Source organism: Haliotis cracherodii, unplaced genomic scaffold (assembly GCF_022045235.1).
Source record: "Haliotis cracherodii isolate W230 unplaced genomic scaffold, xgHalCrac1.p SCAF_2, whole genome shotgun sequence".
Classification (NCBI taxonomy): Eukaryota; Metazoa; Mollusca; class Gastropoda; order Lepetellida; family Haliotidae; genus Haliotis; species Haliotis cracherodii.
In genome coordinates, this window is record NW_027266275.1 from 74,276,121 (window position 1) to 74,289,564 (window position 13,444).

The following is a 13,444-nucleotide window of genomic DNA, read 5'->3' on the forward strand; positions in this document are numbered from 1 at the left end:
TTTACATTCCCCTACTCACACTGCAACTCATCCATTACATCACTGCTTACATTCCCCACTCACACTGCAACTCATTCATTACACCACTGTTTACATTCCTCCACTCACACTGCAACTCATTCATTACATCACTGTTTACATTCCCCTACTCACACTGCAACTCATTCATTACATCATTGTTTACATTCCTCCACTCACACTGCAACTCATTCATTACATCACTGTTTACATTCCCCTACTCACACTGCAACTCATCCATTACATCACTGCTTACATTCCCCACTCACACTGCAACTCATTCATTACACCACTGTTTACATTCCTCCACTCACACTGCAACTCATTCATTACATCACTGTTTACATTCCCCTACTCACACTGCAACTCATTCATTACATCATTGCTTACATTCCTCCACTCACACTGCAACTCATTCATTACATCACTCCTTACATTCCCCACTCACACTGCAACTCATTCATTACACCACTGCTTACATTCCCCCACTCACACTGCAACTCATCCATTACATCACTGCTTACATTCCTCCACTCACACTGCAACTCATTCATTACACCACTGTTTACATTCCCCACTCACACTGCAACTCATCCATTACATCACTGCTTACATTCCCCCACTCACAAAGCAACTCATTCATTACACCACTGCTTACATTACCCCACTCACACTGCAACTCATTCATTACATCACTGCTTACATTCCCCCACTCACACTGCAACTCATTCATTACACCACTGCTTACATTCCCCCACTCACACTGCAACACAGTCATAACATCATTGCTTACATTCCCCTACTCACACTGCAACTCATTCATTACATCACTCCTTACATTCCTCCACTCACACTGCAACTCATTCATTACATCACTCCTTACATTCCCCCACTCACACTGCAACTCATTCATTACATCACTGTTTACATTCCCCCACTCACACTGCAACTCATTCATTACATCACTCCTTACATTCCCCCACTCACACTGCAACTCATCCATTACATCACTCCTTACATTCCCCCACTCACACTGCAACTCATTCATTACATCACTGCTTACATTCCTCCACTCACACTGCAACTCATTCATTAAACCACTGTTTACATTCCTCCACTCACACTGCAACTCATTCATTACATCACTGCTTACATTCCTCCACTCACACTGCAACTCATTCATTACACCACTCCTTACATTCCCCACTCACACTGCAACTCATCCATTACATCACTGCTTACATTCCCCACTCACACTGCAACTCATTCATTACACCACTGTTTACATTCCTCCACTCACACTTTAACTCATTCATTACATCACTGTTTACATTCCCCTACTCACACTGCAACTCATTCATTACATCATTGCTTACATTCCTCCACTCACACTGCAACTCATTCATTACATCACTCCTTACATTCCCCACTCACACTGCAACTCATTCATTACACCACTGCTTACATTCCCCCACTCACACTGCAACTCATCCATTACATCACTGCTTACATTCCTCCACTCACACTGCAACTCATTCATTACACCACTGTTTACATTCCCCCACTCACACTGCAACTCATTCATTACATCACTGCTTACATTCCCCACTCACACTGCAACTCATTCATTACATCACTGTTTACATTCCCCTACTCACACTGCAACTCATTCATTACACCACTGTTTACATTCCTCCACTCACACTGCAACTCATTCATTACATCACTGTTTACATTCCCCTACTCACACTGCAACTCATCCATTACATCACTGCTTACATTCCCCACTCACACTGCAACTCATTCATTACACCACTGTTTACATTCCTCCACTCACACTGCAACTCATTCATGACATCACTGTTTACATTCCCCTACTCACACTGCAACTCATTCATTACATCATTGTTTACATTCCTCCACTCACACTGCAACTCATTCATTACATCACTGTTTACATTCCCCTACTCACACTGCAACTCATCCATTACATCACTGCTTACATTCCCCACTCACACTGCAACTCATTCATTACACCACTGTTTACATTCCTCCACTCACACTGCAACTCATTCATTACATCACTGTTTACATTCCCCTACTCACACTGCAACTCATTCATTACATCATTGCTTACATTCCTCCACTCACACTGCAACTCATTCATTACATCACTCCTTACATTCCCCACTCACACTGCAACTCATTCATTACACCACTGCTTACATTCCCCCACTCACACTGCAACTCATCCATTACATCACTGCTTACATTCCTCCACTCACACTGCAACTCATTCATTAAACCACTGTTTACATTCCCCACTCACACTGCAACTCATCCATTACATCACTGCTTACATTCCCCCACTCACACTGCAACTCATTCATTACATCACTCCTTACATTCCTCCACTCACACTGCAACTCATTCATTACATCACTCCTTACATTCCCCCACTCACACTGCAACTCATTCATTACATCACTCCTTACATTCCCCCACTCACACTGCAACACAGTCATAACATCATTGCTTACATTCCCCTACTCACACTGCAACTCATTCATTACATCACTCCTTACATTCCTCCACTCACACTGCAACTCATTCATTACATCACTCCTTACATTCCCCCACTCACACTGCAACTCATTCATTACATCACTCCTTACATTCCCCCACTCACACTGCAACACAGTCATAACACCATTGCTTACATTCCCCTACTCACACTGCAACTCATTCATTACATCACTCCTTACATTCCTCCACTCACACTGCAACTCATTCATTACATCACTCCTTACATTCCCCCACTCACACTGCAACTCATTCATTACATCACTCCTTACATTCCCCCACTCACACTGCAACACAGTCATAACATCATTGCTTACATTCCCCTACTCACACTGCAACTCATTCATTACATCACTCCTTACATTCCTCCACTCACACTGCAACTCATTCATTACATCACTCCTTACATTCCCCCACTCACACTGCAACTCATTCATTACATCATTCCTTACATTCCCCCACTCACACTGCAACACAGTCATAACATCATTGCTTACATTCCCCTACTCACACTGCAACACAGTCATAACATCATTGCTTACATTCCCCTACTCACACTGCAACTCATTCATTACATCACTCCTTACATTCCTCCACTCACACTGCAACTCATTCATTACATCACTCCTTACATTCCTCCACTCACACTGCAACTCATTCATTACATCACTCCTTACATTCCCCTACTCACACTGCAACTCATCCATTACAGCACTCCTTACATTCCTCCACTCACACTGCAACTCATCCATTACATCACTGCTTACATTCCCCCACTCACACTGCAACACAGTCATAACATCATTGCTTACATTCCCCCACTCACACTGCAACACAGTCATAACATCATTGCTTACATTCCCCTACTCACACTGCAACTCATTCATTACATCACTCCTTACATTCCTCCACTCACACTGCAACTCATTCATTACATCACTCCTTACATTCCTCCACTCACACTGCAACTCATTCATTACATCACTCCTTACATTCCCCTACTCACACTGCAACTCATCCATTACAGCACTCCTTACATTCCTCCACTCACACTGCAACTCATCCATTACATCACTGCTTACATTCCCCCACTCACACTGCAACTCATTCATTACATCACTGCTTACATTCCCCACTCACACTGCAACTCATTCATTACATCACTGCTTACATTCTCAATGGACACCTTCCCATCTCATTCCAGCCGGCAAAGTCTTAACCAGACCCACGTCAGAACCTTCTACCATCAACGATAACCCTATGTAAATGCTACTGTGCCCTCTGTGTCCGTTGAATGGTCTTGCTGTATCGTCCATCAGAAAAATGAATGGCCAGGCGTTTGCAAACAGGGGCCTGTGATGGTAAAGCTGACATGCGAAGCACCAAGCAGGACGGAACTCTCCACTGCCACAGTGGAGAATCAATTGCCCACTAGGATTGATAATCTGACATAGACGCTTCTCCCCAGATGACCTTGACGGGTGAGTATTTATTTTCGGTCCATTCACTTGACTTGGATGGGGTGGTCTAATGGGCCCACTACCTCCAGGACGGCTACCTCACTTCGACGTCTTCGACGTCCTCACATGGACGACATACACACATCAGTGCAGTCTGAAGACCGGTCCTCGAAAGCATGTTCGTTCTTCCGCCTTATCAATGTTAACATGTGTCAGGGACTCGGGGTAATAGCCCTGACGGACATGTTTTCTTCATGGTTGCTTCTACGGAGAAATTCACTGGAATCTTTTCATTTGTGGTTTCCATGCAGTGATTGAAACTGGTTCACATTAACTGGGCCTAAATAGACGTATAAAGCCTTAAACCCACTAAAGTTACATCGAAAATAACAGTTATAACGGAACTCCTATGAAGTCGAAAAAGAGTGGTATTGATCTATCTGTACCGTTGCTTCCGTGCAGATGCGGTGCGACCAGCAATATGTTTTCATCTTACCAGCACCACCGAACTAGTACTGGACCCGTGACCCCGAACCTCCCCCTCCCCTTCTCCCAACCCCCTCATTTTCCCAACCACCATGGACTATACATGAAGTTATACTGCAATTTTATAAGAAATAAATAAGTTACCATATGCGAGTGAATGAGTGAGTGAGTATTATTTAACTCCGTTTTCAGCACTATTCAATCCATGTAACAGCGGGGGACACCATAGGTGGGTATCGTACATGTCGGGAGTCGAACCCGGACCCCGTCGAGACAAGCCAGTGGTTGTTAACGACAAGCTAGTGTATTGCTTATAAATTGAATGCAATGATATAGTAATCACAGACCGGAGGATACTGATAGCACCAGCTATACCTGGGTTACTTTCCCAAGCTCACATGGAGATAGAGAAATGGTTGGATGTAAATTCTGGAGGAAATAAAGAAATTCATTCAATCATTCATTTCTTACCCTGAAAATACAGAGAGTCCTTTTCATGAGATTGCGTAGATCGATACTCATGATCAGTCACTGGATTGTCTGGTCCAGACTTGATTATTTACAGACCGCCTGTGATATAGCTGGGATATTGCTGAGTGCGGCGTTAAACAACAAACTAACAAACATATTTTCATGAGAGTAGAGAAAAATCCTTCAAGAGAAGTACATTGAGCGTATAGAAAGTTTTTAATGGGTACGTTACATAAAGATAACTAAAGGTAGTTCTTTATCATATATATGTATATATATATAGTCACTGCTGAGCTGAGTGCGGGGCATCAGTTTTGTACAGATCGAAGCTATGAGTCACTGCACTATTACAAAACCCAAATACATAGCATGGCTTCACGTGCTGGAAGGTAAATAACCAATAATGGCGCGAAAATAAGATGGATTACATGTTAAGGCGATGTATTACGGTAGTGTATTGATTATATAATTATCTCAAGCGGAAACAACCGATCTTTATAAACTGCAGATGGTAAAGTGTGAACTATCTACCACAGTGCATCATGATGTCAATAGCTAAGACAATTTCACCTTTTGAGAGCATTTAAACACATTTCGTCCACCTCTTTGATCAGGTAATGTATCTGCTCCTACAGATAGAAGACAAATGAGAATCGTTCATGACAATTGGGAATGGCTGAGTCACAAAATAAATTAATGTCTAGTTCGCTCTACCAGGCTTGTGACGTTCTACTGTTGGGTTGGACAGCATCTGACACCAGCATCAGCAGCACACTTAGAAAAAAGAAATACTCAGCGTTGAGTTATAAGCATTCAGTAACATCCACGACTCATTAAACCCTCATTTGCACCTATATTCTGCACACCAAAAAACGGAACAGTAGTAGATATCTGACAGTGTTGCCGGCAGGCATACAAAATTAATACCAAAAATGAATTTATCATTTCTGCATGGATTGTGTGGAAAGAATAAGGTACTGCAGAAATTTGGTGAAAAGATGAAGAAATCACGCTGAAACACACCATCATGACATGCACGTGCAACATTACTTGTTGGGTTTCCATTTGCATGACATCACAATCGTACAGAAAGAGAGCAGCGAACAAATGCTACGACTGACGGAGGCCCAACGCAACAACGCCATCAGAAGACTGCAACCAGAATAATCATCTTAGCCAGGTTCTTTCCACCTAGCACCAAGGACAATTACAAGACTGTGGAAAAGGTATCAGACACACGTGACCTTCCACGACAGGTCGACCATGTATCAATTATAGAGCAGAGGACAGATTCATACGGCTACGTCACTTTCGTGAAAGAACCGCCACGGCCACCTCTTCAAATACAGCAATACCAGGATTGCGAAGAATATCAGCCAAGACAGTGCCTAAACGTTTGCGCGCTGAACGGATTCGCGCTAGACGACCAATTCGTGGTGTCATTTTCACGACGTCAATGGTGTCAAGGTCACAGAGTATGGCCACAACTGCGATGGGGACAAGTTTGGTGTGGTGACGAGTCACATTTTGTGCTTCGCCGTGCGGATGGTAGACCTCGTGTTGACAGGCGTCGCGGGGAACGTTATGCACGAAACTGCAAACCTGTGGACAGAATTGGTGGTGGTAGTGTGATGATGTGGGCAGCCATCTCATACACTTGTAGAACAGACTTGGTGTAACGCATGGAGAAGTTAACGGCACAACGGTACACGGATGAGATTCTTTGGCCACATGTCCTTCCAATGCAATAAGCGAAGCTCATTTTCCAACAAGACATCGCGCGATATCACACAGCAAGACTGACAACAGTCTTTTTTTTCAGGAATAACACCATCCATGTCCTGCCATGGTCCCCGGAGTTTCTAGATTTAAACTCAATCGAACATTTTTGGGACGCACTGAAACAACGACTGTGAGCACAAGTGTTAGTGGAGACAGTGTTGGCAATGCTAGGGTAGGTTTAGTATTAGTGGAGACAGAAGGGCAATGCTCGGGTAGGTTTAGTATTAATGGAGACAGAAGAGCAATGCTCAGGTAGGTTTAGTAATAATGGAGACAGAAGAGCAATGCTCGGGTAGGTTTAGTGTTAGAGGAGACATAAGGGCAATGCTCGGGTAGGTTTAGTGTTAGAGGAGACAGAAGGGCAATGCTCGGGTAGATTTAGTAATAATGGAGACAGAAGAGCAATGCTTAGGTAGGTTTAGTGTTAGAGGAGACAGAAGGGCAATGCTGGGGTAGGTTTTGGGTCAGAGGAGACAGTGTTTGCAATGCTCGTGTAGGTTTTGTTTTAGTGGAAACAGTGCTTGCAATGCTCGGGTAGATTTTGTTTTGGTGGAGACAGTGCTTGCAATGCACGGGTAGGTTTTGGGTTAGAGGAGACAGTGTTTGCAATGCTCCGGAAGGTTTTGTTTTAGTGGAGACAGTGCTTGCAATGCACGGGTAGCTTTTGGGTTAGAGGAGACAGTGTTTGCAATGCACGGGTAGGTTTTGTATTAGTGGAGACAGTGCTTGCAATGCTCGGGTAGGTGTTGTTTTAGTGGAGACAGTGCTTGCAATGCACGGGTAGGTTTTGTTTTAGTGGAGACAGTGCTTGCAATTCTCGGGTAGGTTTTGGGTTAGAGGAGACAGTGTTTGCAATGCACGGGTAGGTTTTGTTTTAGTGGAGACAGTGCTTGCAATGCTCGGGTAGGTGTTGTTTTAGTGGAGACAGTGCTTGCAATGCTCGGGTAGGTGTTGTTTTAGTGGAGACAGTGCTTGCAATGCACGGGTAGGTTTGGGGTTAGAGGAGACAGTGCTTGCAATGCTCCGGAAGGTTTTGTTTTAGTGGAGACAGTGCTTGCAAATGCACGGGTAGATTTTGGGTTAGAGGAGACAGTGTTTGCAATGCAGGGGTAGGTTTTGTATTAGTGGAGACAGTGCTTGCAATGCACGGGTAGGTGTTGTTTTAGTGGAGACAGTGCTTGCAATGCACGGGTAGGTTTTGTTTTAGTGGAGACAGTGCTTGCAATTCTCGGGTAGGTTTTGGGTTAGAGGAGACAGAGTTTTCAATGCACGGGTAGGTGTTGTTTTAGTGGAGACAGTGCTTGCAATGCTCGGGTAGGTGTTGTTTTAGTGGAGACAGTGCTTGCAATGCACGGGTAGGTTTTGTTTTTGTGGAGACAGTGCTTGCAATGCACGGGTAGGTTTTGTTTTAGTGGAGACAGTGCTTGCAATGCACGGGCAGGTTTGGGGTTAGAGAAGACAGAAGGGGAATGCTCGGGTAGGTTGGTTCAGTGTTAGTGGAAACATGTTCTGATATGTTCTGTCCCGTCTCATCTTGAATGCACGTTAGATTCTCCATTACTCCCCATAGTAATCCTTGCAAGACTACTTGCATCTTATCGTATGTCTTCATATTCAGCCCCACAGGGGTTAGCTTACACTCATCAAGATGTATAAGTTGTGTTCTCAATACTTGAAATTACTCTGCTTCCAGTTCACATGGGATTAGCTACCGCTGTGGTTGACTGCAACGCAGTAGCACAAAGAGCAGCACTTTTGAATGCTTCACCAACAAAAAACTATATGATTACATTTCTCATTACGTACTCCTGACATTTGTTATAAAAAGGCTTCCGATGATTTATTAATGTTTTATAGAGACGCGGGGTATGTCGTCACAGCTGGTGCAGAACTATTTGGGATCAGTATCAGTTGGCTGAAACAGTATGAAGATGACCTGTAAGCTAGTGTTGTTTTCCCGTGAGACACACTGACACCCCATACCGAGGCGTGGAAACGCCAATTCTTAAACGTTCATGCTACAGCATGAGTGTACGTGATCCCTGCGAAACTGAAACAGGTGTTATGTACCTGGAGCGTGTGGCTCAGACTAATATAAGCTGCAATATACCTGGAGCCAGGACGTCCAGACAAATGTCAGGTGTCATGTACCTGGAGCGTGTCGCTCAGACTAATATAAGGTGTTATGTACCCGGAGTGTGTCGCTCAGACTAATGTAAAGTGTCATGTACCCGAAGCGTGTCGCTCAGGCTAATATAAGGTGTTATGTACCTGGAGCGTGTCGCTCAGACTAATATAAGGTGTTATGTACCTGGAGTGTGTCGCTCAGACAAATGTCAGGTGTTACATACCTGGAGTGTGTCGCTCAGACTGATATAAGGCGTTATATACCTGGAGTATGTCGCTCAGACAAATGTCAGGGTGTTACATACCTCGAGCGTGTCGATCAGACTGATATAAGGTGTTATGTACCTGGAGTGTGTCGATCAGATTGATATAAGGTGTTATGTACCTGGAGTGTGTCGATCAGACAAATGTCAGGGGTTACATACCTCGAGCGTGTCGATCAGACTGATATAAGGTGTTATGTACCTGTAGTGTGTCGATCAGACTGATATAAGGTGTTATGTACCTGTAGTGTGTCGCTCAGACAAATGTCAGGGTGTTACATACCTCGAGCGTGTCGCTCAGACTGATATAAGGCGTTATGTACCTGGAGTGTGTCGCTCAGACAAATGTCAGGTGTTACATACCTCGAGCGTGTCGATCAGACTGATATAAGGTGTTATGTACCCGGAGTGTGTCGATCAGACTGATATAAGGTGTTATGTACCCGGAGTGTGTCGATCAGACTGATATAAGGTGTTATGTACCCGGAGTGTGTCGATCAGACTGATATAAGGTGTTATGTACCCGGAGTGTGTCGATCAGACTGATATAAGGTGTTATGTACCTGGAGTGTGTCGATCAGACTGATATAAGGTGTTATGTACCCGGAGTGTGTCGATCAGACTGATATAAGGTGTTATGTACCCGAAGTGTGTCGATCAGACTGATATAAGGTGTTATGTACCCGGAGTGTGTCGATCAGACTGATATAAGGTGTTATGTACCTGGAGTGTGTCGCTCAGACTGATATAAGGCGTTATGTACCTGGAGTGTGTCGCTCAGACAAATGTCAGGTGTTACATACCTCGAGCGTGTCGATCAGACTGATATAAGGTGTTATGTACCCGGAGTGTGTCGCTCAGACGAGTATAAGGTGTTATGTACCTGGAGTGTGTCGCTCAGACAAATGTCAGGATGTTACATACCTCGAGCGTGTCGATCATGTTAGGTGGCATATACTTGGAGCGTGTAGTTCACACCACTGAACCGTGCAGCTATGGCCGATAGCAGTGCATATAAAACGTTACGTTACACACGTGCACAATGTGTGCAATAATCACACGTGTCCAACATAACATGCAACGTGTTATTCCACACACTGCGCACTTTATAACGCTGTATACATACAACAGGTATCCTCCAAAGAATTAATGTCAAATCCAACACACATCCGACCTGTCCCTCACACGTGTGACAGAGGTACGGTATATAAGGAACAGCAGCTTTTTACATAAACGTCATATAACAAGTCACAGACCTTTGAAAAGGCATTTAGTAGTGATAAACAGAAAGAAGAGAATTTACGGATGTCAACCTCTTTATTATGAGGATATATAACTTACTCCTTCATCAGATGAACACAACGTTTGGGCGTATATAGTACATACTCCAAAACGTTGTGTTCCTCATAATAAAGAAGTTGACATCCACAAATTCTCTTCCCTACCCTATATGTTGAAGATATGTGACATTATATGACACACCTACTGAAGTTTGAGGTGCGTCTCCTCATAACACTTGCTGTGTGGGGTATGTGTATGCGCTGCATGAGACGGGGCATTCCGGAAGTAGATGGAAGGAAGACGTTTGGATGAGGAACCGACAATGATGGGCGGAACAGGTAAGCTGGAAGCAGTACTAAGTGGTGGCTGTGGTGGAATACTGAACCACAGAAAGGTCAGGACAAGACTCACTTATAGGTGGCCTCATTACACAGCTATGTCTTGTGAGACATGCTGACATTTACAGCACCGGTCTACGGTGTCAGTGTCTGACTGAGCCGCCCCGAGAGTCCTCCTCCAGATGTAAGAAGCCTGTAAGTGGAGCATTTCCTAAGACAATAAGCTAGTTAGTAACGGAATCAGCATCGCACTCACAGTGACACTAAATGCTTCAGTGACTCCGCAGCAGAAACGATCGTTCGGTGTTCTTTATGTAGTAGCTGGTGCCATGTCTTGATTGTCTTCATGTGAGAGATAAACATCAAGGAAGCCGGTATTTCCCCTGGATTGTGATGGTCACTATGATAATAACAAATGGAAGTCCTTAGTTGCCCCTAAACCGTAAACAAATGTCCTCGTCAAACGTGGAACCAGCTGCACCAACCCTAGATTATTTCCTGATAAGTCAGAAATCTAGACGCTGGGCTAAGTAACTCTGTGGCTGTATGAAGAGATTATATAAAACGGCTTACCGTGTGTTGGTGATGGGAGAAATGAGAGGCCAGTGCCACGGCTTGCTATCTATACCTCCACTGCTCCACTGCCAGGCTCTACGCGATCAATGAGCTGGCTTGTTCACCACCAGGCAGTTAGGTCTGCGCATGCGTCAGCTGCCTTCTTCCACGAGGGTTACAGAGCACAAATCAAGAAAGTGCACGCGAGATTGTTTATGGAGACATTGTAACCCACACAAGGTTCGTTCTACCCATAAATGGAAAACCCAAATGATTTCCTTCCCTCGCTCAGCTGACAGTCTTGACGTGATGCTTTTGAAGACTTGTTAAACTGGTCATACTCGATCGGGTTCGGCAGAGCGGGCAAAAGCAATTGTCGATTATTTTGGACATGTGAATCTCGGGTGAATAGATGGGGCAAGTTTCGATAGAGAGAAGAAGTGTTCGAAGAAAACATATTGCTGTTTTGTTCCTCTTGAATATGCTGAAGACACAGACGGAAGCAATGCTACCTCTTCCATCCTGAGACTGGGTATCTTCTGCTGTCGCCTCGTGGTGGCAGGGAGACAACTCAGAAATATCCCTTATACAAACATACATCTATATATATGTATAGATGTGCATAACCGGTGCTAGTGGAGAATCGTTTGAATATGAAAGAGTGTGGTGTAGAATTGTGTGATGATGTTGGATAATGCGGTGATGTAGACTTTGTGGTCATTTAGACGTGTGTGGTGGTGTAGATCCAACTCAGGCACATGACATTGACATTGGTTACCCCTTTAATGCCGTTGCCAGGCAGGGTAACAACAAGTACCATATGTCAACGTCTTTTGGTATGACGTGGCCGGGGATCGAACGACGGACCCTCCGTTTACCGGACAGACGCTGTATCCAATAGACCTCGGAGGCTGTCATGAACACTAAGTACCCCTACCCCAGCCAAGCATGCATCTCTAAGCAATACTATAATTATCTACAAGGTGGTGGAATGGGGTTTAACGTCGTGTCCAAGATTATTGCACTTATATAGCGACGTGCATGCACGTGTGTGTGTGTGTGTGTGTGCGTGCGTGCGTGCGTGCGTGCGTGCGTGCGTGTGTGTGTGTGTGTGTCTGCTTGTACTAGTCCGGACTGATGCCGATTTATAGTGCTAGCCCACTGAGATACCATGCCGCAGTTTAACATGAATACCCCACTCAGACACAGTATACTCCGAGCCGACCAGTCCTTGTTTTAGCCCATTAATGCCGAGCGCCAGACAGGGTAACAACAAGTACCATCTTTTAACGTCTTTTGGTATGACGCGGCCGTGGATCGAACCCCGGATCTCCCGCACTCCGGGCGGACGCTCTTCAACTAGACCACGGAGGCGGTGTAATTATCTACAACTACCAAAGATATATCATAAGGTTACATGACCCAACCAAACGAGTATTACCTGCCCACTGAGGCCTCTACGAATTAAGCGTTGGTTCGTACCGTTGATCCGAGGTTCTCCTCATGGGTAGAAAGTGTGAAGCCAAATGAGGGGAATATTTCTAAATGCTGCGTAAAAGCCCACTCACTCGCTCATATCAAGCAAACAATGATAACGATGCAATTTACAATTGACTTCAATATGTTTCTGCGTTTATGTTTGTTTGTTTGTTTCCTTCTTTCTTTGATGTTTTCACGCAGCACTCCCCCTCTCCCTCTATCTTGCCACGTTTCACAGGGGTTAACCCTAACTTGGTGATGTACGTTTAGTTCAGGGGGAATGAATCCTCCCAATCTAGGCCCACCGCGGAGACATGTTTGTTTGTCTGTTGGCGCCGCACTACACAATATTCAAGCTATCTGGCGGCGGTCTGTACATGATTGTGTCTGGAACAGACAATCAAGTGATTGACATCTTGAGCATCGATCCACATTATTGGAATACGATGACATGCATCAACCAAGTCAGCAAGCCTGACCAACCGATGCCTCTTACGACAAGCATAGACGCTTTTTACGACAAGTATTGGTTGCTGAAGACCTATTCTATAAAGGACCTATTCTATAAAGGACCTATTCGTTTATGGAGGTAATGTAACTC

General features: G+C 44.5%; 1 protein-coding gene across 2 annotated transcripts in view; it reads right to left on the reverse strand.

Annotated features, from left to right (window-relative positions):
* LOC139468509 (neuronal acetylcholine receptor subunit alpha-10-like) overlaps window positions 1–11,461 on the reverse strand; it is a 201,594-nt gene extending 190,133 nt beyond the window's left edge. For both annotated transcript variants that reach the window (XM_071250502.1, XM_071250501.1), the window contains exon 1: window positions 11,383–11,461. The gene's annotated coding sequence lies outside the window, so the exon portion shown is untranslated. The remainder of the gene's footprint in view (window positions 1–11,382) is intronic.
* Between the last annotated feature and the right edge of the window lie 1,983 nt (window positions 11,462–13,444).